The sequence below is a fragment of the Vidua chalybeata genome, chromosome 6, assembly GCF_026979565.1.
Source record: "Vidua chalybeata isolate OUT-0048 chromosome 6, bVidCha1 merged haplotype, whole genome shotgun sequence".
Taxonomy (NCBI): Eukaryota; Metazoa; Chordata; class Aves; order Passeriformes; family Viduidae; genus Vidua; species Vidua chalybeata.
Genome location: NC_071535.1, coordinates 60,792,427 through 60,805,127, shown reverse-complemented (window position 1 = coordinate 60,805,127; position 12,701 = coordinate 60,792,427). Strand labels below are relative to the sequence as shown.

Sequence of the window (12,701 nt, the reverse complement as noted above, 5' to 3'; positions counted from 1 at the left end):
TGGCAATTAGCATCCAGTTTGGCTGTTCCCCTGAGCAGGATTTACCCTGTGAACTTCATTTACCAAGCAGCCAGCAGTGTCACAATGATGCATTTAATACAGTCAAGACTGGATTTGAATACAGTAATAATAAAAGACACTGTAACCTACTAATCTACATTTGTATTTCCTTTTTCAACTGCCTCAATAATCATTTCTTTGCTCTTGCATGGCAAAGCCAATGCACTAAAACTCACCTGCTGAATGGAGCAATCACATAGTTCTCTCAAAGTATAACTTATTTTAGTAGATTTACACAATGCATTAAATATATAAGCAGGAGAAAAATGTTTCTGAATGAGATCTGGAAATGAATATTTGGAAAAAAATAGATGAATAGATTTTAAAAAATAGATGAAAAGACAGAATACAGTTTACTGAATAGATTGACAGTGTCATGACTGATGGTTTTTCAAAGCAGTGACTAATTTTATGAGAATTCACACTCCTTAAATGCAAGAATCTTCACTCTGCTCTGTATTTACATCGTGTTTAGAACAGTATGGCACTGGTCTGCCACCAGGGTTCCGAGGTGCTTCAGTGGTACAAATGAAAACCAGCAGCAGATGAAAAGTGATTATTAGAAAATATTAACAGCTTAGCTTAACTTCTGGTACTGTGAAATTAGGGCCTGGATTTCAACACAATTCTGAGTTACTGATCAATTTTGCCAGTTGCATCCTTTTTATAGTTTGCACAACTATTTTTACTCTATAGTTAGATAGATTATGATAGCACTGATGGCCCTCTGAAGTTATCTGTTTATAATTGTTCTTTCTATATTACAGTACAGAGTTCCTTGGTCAGAAAAGAAACCCTAATTGCATTGTGTCTCTGTACTTAATGCCCTGCAGAGCAGTACAAAGTGCTGGCCATAATTGCAGAATGAGTTAAGAAAAAGAAGATAGACATTTGATAAAAAATGGGACACGTGAACAAGATCTGAATTTAGGAGGTTTTTTTTTTTAATGAAGATGAGCCATCTGTTAATATTGATAGCTGCTATGCTCATAAGAAGGAAAACTAAATACCTTTATCATTAAATAAGATATGATAATATGTGCAAAAAGACTCTCTCCCATTTGTGTCTGTCCAAACAGAGTGACTGGACACGACACCTGTTCAAGGAAGTGGCAAGCTAGGCCTTGCCATTCCTAAAGTTTATTAATACTTAAGGTGTACTTAGCCATTTCCTTATAATTTTTGATCTTCTGTATTAGGTAAAGCTGAAACACTTGAAACCATGCTAAGATGAGGAGAAAAATACCTTTGGACTAATAGCATAACCTTTCAAGAGGGCAGCAAGTGCCCAAAGACGTGGTGTATTTCCCCCATAAAGACAGCAATGTTTGGGTGATGAATCAAGGGCAGAGGAAGAGAAGAGGGATATAAAATAACAAGCATCATGACATCAAAAGTTATGTGAAGCCAACACAAACTAGGCAGGGCTAGCTCTGCCATGCTTTGCTTGTAAAAATATGTAAAGAAATAAATCCACTACTATTAAAAAAAAAAAAGGCATAAACTAGCAGAAGAGCACTCAAATGCTTACAGTATCATTTAATACACATATTTAGTTTAATCCAAGCAGTTAAGAAGTCTTGGAAAACAAAGCAAAACCAGTTTATCTTGGTTCAAGCGAAGCATTTGAAGGCAGGTTCCCCTAGGAAATGAGGCTTGTGTGATTGCACTGCCAATCCATCTGTCTCTCCAATAACTTCTCAACCTCGGACCTGTTTCAGCCAAATTCTGCACAGACATGACATTCCCAGCAAAGCTGAGTGAGCACAAAGTTCAAGGAGCTGGCAGCTCAAGAGAAGAGGGACCTACACCAGTGCCCCCACTGAAGAAGCTCTGCCGAGTGAGCTCAGCACTTCTTTGCAGTTTGCTCCCCATGGCCAGTTCCTCATCGGAGCCAGCTGCAATCCCTGCTACCATTGCCCAGCTGTTATCTGGGGGAAGGAAGGCAAGCAAAGGTAGCTGGAGGGGAGGGAACCACAGGGGACACAGAGGGAGCAGGGGTTGAGGGGTGGGCAAAGAGCTGGGAGGCAAGGATTCAAATCCAGGCAGCCAGGATTCATTAGTTCCACTGTCACAGAACAACTTGTTTCTCAGTATTACAGTTCAGCCAAGAAACCACTAAAAGGAGTTATTTGCACAGCTCTGTTGATACTGCATTTTCTAAACCTTTATTTGCTGGCATTTTGGATCCTGTCTCCACCCATGGAGGCTTGTGCAGGGAGAAGATTTGATCAATCCTCAGCAAGCAGAACCAAACATTTACATGGATGGGGGAAGGAAAAGATGCATAATAACATCAATCTAGAGTTGCAAATATCAGGCTGCTTTAAATATGCCAGAGGAGAACTTGTCTCCTTCCAAAGAGGGATATTTTCTGTTTCTTTTCATCTGCACCATTGTCTCCTATGTTTTACTCTGCTTGGGAATAGTAGAATGTGTGAGTAAGGACAGAGTTTACCAAATACTGAATTAGTTGGGATTGATCTAACCATTTAGGCTTTTACTTGTGCTTAGGGAAATGTGCTAGACTTTGAAGAAGTTGTTTGATGCCATTTTTTCCAAGTGGGATGTAAACCGAATCTCCTCCTTTTCCTATAAAGGATCCCATAAAAAGTTGTCCTGTGACATACACAAAAGGACACCAGAAAAGAAATAGCCCAGTTGACAGAAACCACACCAGACAGATGTATTTGTGAGCTATACATCAATTCCTTGCTCTGTCAAAAACTGACTAGGTAATATAAAAGTAGCCAGGTCACTCCAGAATACAAAGTCTTACAAGGACAATTTCCCAGTTTTTCCCCACGTGACAAGATCTGTGACACCAGCTCCATTATTATGGTACCCTTCATTCCTAGATGTCATTAAGCATGAGTGATATCCAAAACCAGCTTCAGTTTTGCTCCAGGTAGGGCAGAGACCCAGCCATTAACAGGGTGCTTGACAAGGACAGAAAAAGAATTATCAAAATTATGAGTTCCAGTGTCTATCAGATCAGTTGCTGGCACTTAAAACTCCAGTTGTTATTTCTTTAAAAAAAGAATCCCTGAAGGAGTGGTACAATCTCTTGGAAAGCCTTTTCTGCTTACATTTTTTTTTTTAAGTGCAGAAATTTAACTCCTCCATGGTTTGCTCCCAGTACCAGTAATGGCTGAGGCTCCCAAAAAGCAGGTTCAATACCCATGGGAGGGAGAAGTTTGGACCATTCCTCAATGCCTTGCCAGCTACAGGGTGGGACTAGAAATACCTGGGCCTAAATCTTCCTGATCAATGTTCCCATGCCAGTGCTGTGTCTACCCAAACCATCTGAAGGTATCTCCTATAACTTGTCCTGAAAACCTGGCCCTGAGTTACCATGTGACTTCCAGAGGACCTCTGAGGGTTCCTTCTTAACTGCAACTGAGATGTGGGAATAGAAGAGAATGAAAAATACTGGTATGTGCCCAGTTCTCTCTCAGAATAAGTGGCCAAAACACATTGCATTGCAGAGGGGAAAAGGGTCTTGATCATTGAGTTCAGATGTAACATGCAGCCCCTTCCCAGAGAGAAAAGCACCAGAATTTGCCCACAAGCAGCGTTATCACTTGGGTTCTGTGTTCTGCAGAGCTAAGGGAAAGCTAAGATGCAGGAGCCAGAAAGGACCATGCAAACTCTCTCATGGAGCCAGCCTGGACCTCCAACAGTGAAGCCAAAAGTCTTTGCAGAGTTGTTCCAGGAGTGTGGAGGGGTGCAAAGAGGTCTGGGGGGAAGTTAAAGAGAGCTGTGGGAGATGGCTGTACTCACTCTCCTGCCATCATCTCCTGTCCAGAATATGCCAGTCTTTTCTCTATTCTCTAGGTGCCACCTAATGGGTGGTGGAAGGAAAAAAAGATAAAACCATGAGGTGGTCATGGTGGGGAGGAATGACCTTTCACACCAGAGCATGCACAGCTGCTTTGCTGGTGGAAAGAGCTGGATGCAATTCTTTCCCATTGCTGGCCTTCCATGTGAACTGACACATTCACAGAGCTACAACTGAACATGTGAGAGCTGTAGGCCCAAGAAGGCCCAGATCATTTTCTGTTGTCTCCATTCATCTGGCACTTGTGTTCTTAGATTTCCTTTAGTCCAGACAAGGACTCTGACAGGGCTGAACAACTCCACAGCCAGCAAATAAATTCAGACTATATCAGTATATCTCATATAATGCAGCACTGATTTCCCATATGTTCAGAACACATACAGGAGGAGACCCAGCTATGAAAATACCCCATATGAACTAAAGAATCCCTTGTTTAGCAAGCAAGCAGGATTCCACAGGAGTGTGCTTCAGCAGCAGACCTACCTCTATGCAGCAGCTTTCAGGGCTGCCTGAAAGAAAAAAAGGGGATTACGAGGCATTTGACACATTACTTTTTTTCTGCTGAATCCTAGCTCAGAATAGCTCACAACTGAAGTGCATTTAGAATTTACCTTCCCTTTATCAGGTGACAAGGAGAGGTGGAATTTTGCTGTGCTTCACAAAGGGAATGCTGCCATGGCTCTCTGCACAGCAACTGTAACCAAAGGATCCCAAGATCCAAATTGGTTTTGACACAAATCCTTCCATGAATCTGTCACTGGCCTTCAGCACCAGGGTTTTTCCTATGGATTAAAATCAGGATGTGAACGACAGTGATCTCAGCAAAGCAGAGATCATCCTGCAGCTCTCTGGATCTTCAGGTAAGTTCCTTAGAAGCAAAGCTTTAATTGAACTTGAGTGACTAATATGTTCAAACCAGAAACTTTCCTGTGGGTTTTAAAAATTTAATTATATTCCATCCCCAAATTTTCCTAGTGCTACTCATTGAAAATACACAGCTGCACTGGTGAAGCTGTCAGTGAAAGGAAGCAAGAGGTTTTGGCAGCTGCACAGAGGGGAAGAGGTGAGGCCCTGGACTCATGAGAAGGCGTTGGAGACAGTTTAGGCTTGGAGGTCTCTGGAGTCTGATGACATTTTTGGCGATCTGAAGAAAACTCATTTCATCCCCACCCTTCTGTGAATAAGGCAGAGGTGAGTAGGTTACCAGGCAGCAGGTCTTGGTCCCAGATCTTGCTGCAGCAGCTCCTATGGCCACAGTCAAAGTGTGCTTGGTTCTCTCCTGCATCTGCAGGAAGGAGGACGTGCACTTTCCAACATGAACATCCAGACTTGAGGCACTCTGAGAGGAGGACTCTTAGCTCTAGGAAACAGATGAGTTGGAGCCCAAAAGTGTTCAAGGTACATACTGGTGTTTCCAGCATGGATTTCAGCTCAGGAGCATTGCATGCACATGCTGATGCCTCCAGCATGGATTATTAGTTCAGGAGCATTGCATGCACATGCTGGTGCTTCCAGCATGGAATTTCAGCTCAGGAGCATTGAATGCACATGCTGGTGTTTCCAGCATGGAATTTTAGCTCAGGAGCACTGCATGTGTATGCTGATATTCCCAGCACGGATTATTATTCAGGAGCATTGCATGTATATGCTGGCATTTCCAGCATGGAATTTCTGCTCAGGAGTATTTGCACACACAGTTCTGAGCTAGAGGAACTTCTCAGCAAAAATGTCCAAGCAAGTCACTCTGAAAGAGCTGCACTGAGCAAAAGAACAGCCTTCCTAGTATTTGTCCCCCTCTGCACGACACAGAAATATATTTTCACTCTGTCTGAAGCACCTCCTCCTACGTGTATGTATACAGCCCCTACCAATGGAGAGGGAGCCAGCAGCATGGCTCCAAGGCATTGGCACAGAAAAAAACAGAAATAATAATTATTTACACAACTTATTTTCAACCTATATTTCAGTAACTCAAAATGTAACAGAGAAGAGTGAAACCCCAAAGACATATCAATATTCTAATAAACTCTTGGGATTGTGAAGTACCATAGAGGAAAAATAAATCACCACCTTCAGAACAAGTCTGCCTGAATAAAACAGGACTTTCCTGTGCAAGAGATGCTATTTCAGTGGGTAAAAAGTGCTATATAAGTATTGATTAGTATTAATTCTTACTGCTGTTGTTTGAGCTGCCTGCAGTAAATATGGTAGAAATAGCTCCTTCCCAGCCATGCAGTACAGCAAGACATTTTTAACACAGCAAAGAGAGCTTTCAAAGCCTAACTTTAAAGGGATTCAAAGTCAGGGTATTACACCTTCACTGACATCCGTATCAGCCAGGCAGAGAGTTGCAGTTGATGTCACAATTTTATTCCTGAACTAGGCTTAATTTTAAATATGTGAACAATGTACTTTGGTAGAGTTTTCCTTATTCAGAGCTCGTTCCCCACCCCTTTATTGCAGCAAAGCCTTCCTAATGCTGTTTGTGAAGCACTCTGCCTTACACACCTCACAGACACTGATGAACTGGTGATATCTGAGGTGCTGTTAATCAGGACCTGCTTCTTCAGATGGCACAAAAGTAGCCCAAATGCACCCTCTGACACTGTGTAAAACCCTCCTGCCTGTTCTGCAGCTCTCCTTGATGTGGTAATGCAATAGCAGACCAAAAAGAAACTTGCAACTCTCGGCAGTGTACATCAATGAGGGGACCAAAATAGGTTTATCAAAGAAAAATGTGACTCTGACCCATCCTTGGAACCAAATCAAAGAGTATCTAATGGCAGCAGTAGATCTCCAAGAAGAAAACAAAGCAAAGCTAGTTTAAAATAGATCCAAAGAAGACTACGTGGGGTTTTTGTTGTGGTCACTGCCAGTCAGATTATGATTGGTTACAAATGTTAAAGGCCCTTGAGTTGCCTGAGCTCCTAATCCATCAATTTGGTCATCACTATGTGCCAAGCAATGACCTCAGTCAAAAGCCATAAATCACTGCTCAGTTAAAGAACCAAACCTGCAAGCTCCCTCCAGTATCACTTCTCTCAGCACTTGTGCGTGGGGCAGGCAGGCTGCCCAGGGCTTGGAATTAGCTGATTTACAGGGAGGAAGACAAAAGAGCTCTCAACTCCAAGAACCAAATTTTGCATTAACAGAAGCTAACATTGAGCAGATTGAATAAAAAGGCAATAAAAGCCAGAGTGTTTGCTTTGCATGTGGGTTAAGAGCTGAAAGATCTGCTTCCTTGCAGTGTGGTCCCAGTGAAAGATTTAAAGCAGCATGTAAGAAGTTGTATCAGATTTTGTATCTCCTATCCCTCTAATTTTCTAATTGCTAAATCCTCTTCAGGGCATCACCAGCTACCTTGCAGTTACTGCACTTTGCAAAGAGTGCCAAAGTCATATGCTGTTCATCAATACCATTGTAAATTCTCAGAAAATTCACTCTCCAGTCTGGGGAAGAGGAATCTCTAGCTGTGTTTTATTTGGCATCAATACCAAAGGTGATGAAGCCTTTTTTTTTTTTAAGTATGAAAGTTAGTTCATCTTTTCTTATATAAAGCAGGTGTTCAACCACAAAGCTTTCCACAGTAGGAACAGTATGATCAAAGTGACCTTAACAAAACCTGTTGTTACAAGGATTTTGAGGATCCAGGAGAACGTAGGGGGAGGAGGGAGAAGGAATATTTCAAACAGTAGAGAATAAGTGTGGTTACATTTTTCACCACTGAGCACTCTACAGCAAACTGTACTTCCTGTGGTAGTACAGCATTCATGAAGCATTTCCCCATGTCTCTCTACTCCAGTGATTTCCAGTCTTTTTTCAGATATTTATCTGCTTCTGTTTCCATACCTATATCTATGACACACACACACATATATATATTTATGACACAATATGTAACATTATAGGTTTCAGTAAAAATACACATTGAGCGGCTGTACCACTAAATGCAAATATTTCCAAGGCAGTTTGGAGCTGAACACTGTGTCTGTATTAACAATACCTGCCAAAAACTTTTAATCTCATGAGCTTTCTGCACATCCCAAATTAGGCTGTGGCAATTACAGCAAAGGCCACTCATATTATTCATTCAAATTTCAATACAAGAGTCAGTCTTTGCAGGAACAGACTGTATTTTGGCAATGAAATCTTACCCCTCACAGTCCAAAGTAGACTCTTAAACACCAATTCATCAGAATTAAAAGCATTGACAAAGTAAGTGTTTTAGGCTTGCATACATTCTTATTTTTAAAAGCTTTTGGCAGCTAAATCCATCTTTAAAATTCCATTACAATTGTGTGCAATTGCCTTCTATGCTGAAAGGACATAAAGCAATGAGAATAGATTTACCTCCTTTCTGTCTCCTGTCACAGCATATGTTGCAGTTGAGATGGCCACAATACTCAAGAGTGTTACCATACAATTTCAGAAAGTTCCAACCCAAACAGAGCAACACCACTTCAGAAAGCTACAAGTGTCTCTTGTCCTCCAGCCCAACCTTTTATCTCCTCCTGCTGATGCACTGCACCTGTGTGCCTCTGCTCCCTGTGTGGTTATTCAGCACACCTGGGCACTCCATGGCTCCTTACCTTCAATTGTATTCACCTGTCCTGCACAGCTGCACCCCCTGGGGATGAGGCTCAGCCCCACTCCCAATCACCACACACTCTGTGCCTACAGTTTCTGCTTCAAAAGCTCCTGAGGAATAAATAAAACCTGACACAGAGGGGACGAAGTGACTCAATTTCCACAGCAGAATTACACAGACCATAGGAGGACAGAACCACTTTACCCACTCCAGTCCTTGAGGCTCCAGGAAAGGGAATTCCAGGGGAATCTTGCCACTCTGCCAAGCCTAGTCACAACTGCACCCTCCTGTTGCAAAGGGCACTGTGACTGGAAACAGTTTTTTATCACAGCTTTTCTCCATACACCTGCCCCACCAGCTCTTTTTCCAATTTCTGTGCCTCCTGACAAATTGAGAAGCGCAGTCCTGCTGTTGTGAGAATCATTGCCTAAAATCCAGTGCCCCAAGATGCACAGTGGAACTGCAGTCAGCAGGATGCTGGAGCTCCACTGGCTGCAGAAATCCTGACGTCTGACCCGAGAAGCTCAACAGAGAAAGCAATTTAAAATATACAACTGCCAATGCAACATGGTGTCTTTTTTGGCAGAGGAGATAAAAATAGCAAAGAAACGACAGCTCTGTTCTTTTTATGAAAGCCTGGCAGTTTTCCAGTAGAGACTTAAGTACTTTTTGTACTTTGGGGGAAAAAAAAAAAGGCGATGGGATGTGGTCCAAGACTGGTCATAGGAACCTGAGAAATATGGAATAAGAGCTGGGCTGAAGCAGCCAAAGTGGTACCACCAGCTGCAGCCCCATTAATTAATGCTCTGCGGTATGTAGCTGTAAGAATGACCCTGATAATTGTTGAATATGAGCAGATAACTTTCACAGAACAGCTCTGCTTTTCTTACTGTGGTCTACTTACCCAAGGAGTACCTTGCACATTTCCCCCATCTCCCAGGGCAGTAAATTAGTTCTAATTGCAGAGGTATGTAGTAAAAGCTATGCTCAGCTTTCTGCAGCATTTGAAGATTTATTTTACAGTTTTAGGTTTTCTCTGGATGCTTAAAATTGGGGGGAGAGGGACCTGAGAGAAAGTGCAGATTTTAGGGATCTATAAAATTACCTCAGTTTAGACAAATAAGTTTTCCTCTGCAACTCAAACAATGGAATTGAAAACTACAATTCTGTGGGTGACAGCAGAGCCCACTAGAAAAGAGATTCCTTTTTATTTTTCAGAGTTCTTCTTTTAATTTGTAAAGAATGACAACTTTATCTGCTTAAAGGGGAAAATATGACAGTACAATGAATTATTTTTACTGTACCCTAATTCTAGTTTTGTGAATAATTTTGGAAAAAAATTACCGATAGCAGACACAGAGCAAAATTCTACAGCTCCCCTGACAGCACTGACTTGTGCAAACAGCAGCAACTGTCCAGGATTTCAGATCCCTGTGTTGTGCCTTTAGTCTCTGTGTGGCACTCAGTCATGCTCTAAATCCTCTTTTACAAATATTTTCTTTGTCCTTTTTGTCTCCCCTACGTTGCTGTTCCCCTGCCCCTGCTACAGGCCAGCCTCCACACTAAAATCCACTAAGGAACAGCAGCTGCCACAGCAGCTCCTCACTCCTTCCAGAGCCAGATCCTCCTGGTAGCTGTGAACTTGACAAACAGCCTGAGGATTTTATCTCTCAACAAAGCTGTTGGGTCGATCCAAGGAAACAATGTTTATCTCAGACTGCAGAACACAACTTGCATGTCCTGCGCAGAGGGAGGACACTTCACATGTGCTGCTTTTAGCAGTGAGCTAAAAGTGCTTTTACCTGTTCCTGGCAGGGATCTGACACACAGGGGAAATGCTGCTCTCCTGTTCCTCAGTAAGTGCCAGCAAGGAACCACTTCCTCTGACCAAACCCCAGCACCTACACTCTGAACACCACATCTACAATAGAGGTGTAATTAAAATGAAAACTAAATCCACAAATAAAAAGTAGTCACCCAACTCAAGGCCAAGCAGAAGAAGAAAAGACAGGAGAAGGTTTTTGGGCTGGCTGGTTCTTCCCAGAATGCAGCTGTGCATTCCAGCAAACAGCAAGAATGTGGGTTTTTCCACTTATGCTGATCACAAGCTTTGCTACATTCTAGGAAACAGCATTCATCCCCCATGCATTGTGGTTCAACTAGATAGCTTCACAGAATAACACTGCTCTACATGAAAGAATGGAAATTAAACAAAGATTCTTTGAAAGGCTTCTAATGTCAGCCAGCATCATAGGGCAGAAAAATTAAGCCACTGTTAAAAACACACATTTCTTTTTCTGGCTGTGCAAGCCTGAATATACTGGGCATATCTGACATGTAGCTTGATGTTGTCTCAGGCTTTCTACTCCCACAGCCAAGTGAAACAGAATCCAGAAGTTTTGGCAAATTTATCACATGTAGTTCTTTATACCAATTTAGTATGATCAGTAATGATCAGCCAAAAAAGCCTCCTCAGGTCCTTGTGTTGCTGTGTATTCTTCTGTCTCTCCAAAGAGTCATGAAGCGTTGACTTTTCTTGTGCCTCTACTTTTGGCTGAAAGCTCCCTGTGTTGTGAACAAAGGGATGCCAACAACAAAGGAACAAAGGAACTTCTGAGGAAGACTCCCCCTGAGCTGCTTCCAGTGGTGCTTGTTAGAGACACCACTAATCCTATAGCTAATAACTGAACCACTGCAAAAGATCCTTGGAACTCCTTCCTTCTGCCAAACAGCACAAAGCTTAAATAGATAGCATCACTATCTGCCTCAAGGGTGCTGCATTAAAAACAGATCCTCCCCTCACCTTTCTGACACAGCAGTGGAGAAAAAGAAGGCAAAAACCAAAAATAGGACTTTTGTAGTAGCCAGCTTGTAATGACGTGGCAAAAATGACCAGCGAGGGGTGAGGAGTGACAGGACAATGTGATCTTCAAAGTGTGTGGTTTGTCAAATTCAAAAGTGAGCTCATCACTAGGAAAATGCCCAATCTTCAGTGGCATTTAAATCAATTCTCCCTGTTTTCTAACAATGTTCTAATGTGAAAACAGGCAAAAATTGTGATGAATACTGTGACCTATCTATTGATATTTGCCCTCAGAGCAAGTGCCTACCTGCTGCACCAGTAGATGGCCCCTTAGCAGGAGTCATTTTAAAGTTAGAGCTTTGTCACCTCTGAAAAGTGTTTCATCTTTTAAACATCTACAAAAGTCTCTTTGTACTTGTTCTAGCTCTCATTAATTCTAAGGGGAGTTGGAAAAAGGACTAGTAGAGCTTGTATAAATAATGAACAATGAGAAAGAATGGGATATAAAAATAAAATTCATTGCCTCCAAATCTGCCCCATTCTCTTTTTTACCTTTCAATAATGATTACATGTGTCTTCTGCACATTCAAGCATCAGAAAAATATATAAACCATTTTTATGGCATAGAGCAAAAATTTATCTCTGTATTTCAGCTTAGATCTGCAAGAATACACTTAAATTTTAGAAATGGAGCAAGAAAACCAAGACAGTTTTATTCCATGCACAGCAATTACTCCAGCTGTCAGCAAAGTCACTTTTACTGCTAAAGCAAAAGTACAAAACATCAAGTGGATCCCACAAAAACAACACAAGTTTATTTTAGAAGACCACACCTTCTGTTCTGTAGGCCCTTAAGTCAGGCACAAGCAAGAGCAAATTACCAAGCAGAATTAAAGGAAGTGAAAATGCCACACATTCAAGGCAAAAAGCTAATTTTCTCCTTAGCACTAAGGAGAACCAAAGTTAGTAATGATCAGAAACATTTACAGATCTTCTGCAGCTCTCCCATGCTTTGCTGCACAGAGAAATCCTGCTGCCACTGTGGACAACAGGAGTTCTGCTCTCAACTGCGGTGGAAGCCACAACTGTACCCTCTTTTGGTGCCAAAGCCCACAAACCCAAAATTCAGCACTTTGTGGTTTGTTTTCAACAACAAAGAGGGGTGGCAACACTTGCTGTAAGGCAGTGAGGTTTTTCAGTAGCTACTGGTTATGCTAAACATTATTTAAACTGATCCATATACTGATTATGCTAAATTTATTTAAACTGAGCTCTCTCAGTCATGAAGGTACCCACATTGCTGGAAATGTCCAACTTCAGGTACTTTATCAGCATAGAAATGGCAACACCAATTTAATTCTCACAGCTCCAGCAGTCTCATTTTCTTTAAAACAAAACACAAAGATAAA

At 41.8% G+C, this 12,701-nt stretch overlaps 1 protein-coding gene across 10 annotated transcripts in view; it reads right to left on the bottom strand.

The window, feature by feature from the left end:
- WT1 (WT1 transcription factor) overlaps positions 1-12,701 on the bottom strand; it is an 85,189-nt gene that overhangs the window by 46,383 nt on the left and 26,105 nt on the right. Inside the window, exon 1 of one of the 10 annotated variants that reach the window (XM_053946734.1) lies at positions 8,694-8,825. The exons of the other annotated variants lie outside the window; for them this stretch is intronic. The gene's annotated coding sequence lies outside the window, so the exon portion shown is untranslated. Of the gene's footprint in view, positions 1-8,693; positions 8,826-12,701 lie in introns of those variants that run through there. 10 annotated transcript variants of the gene reach the window in all.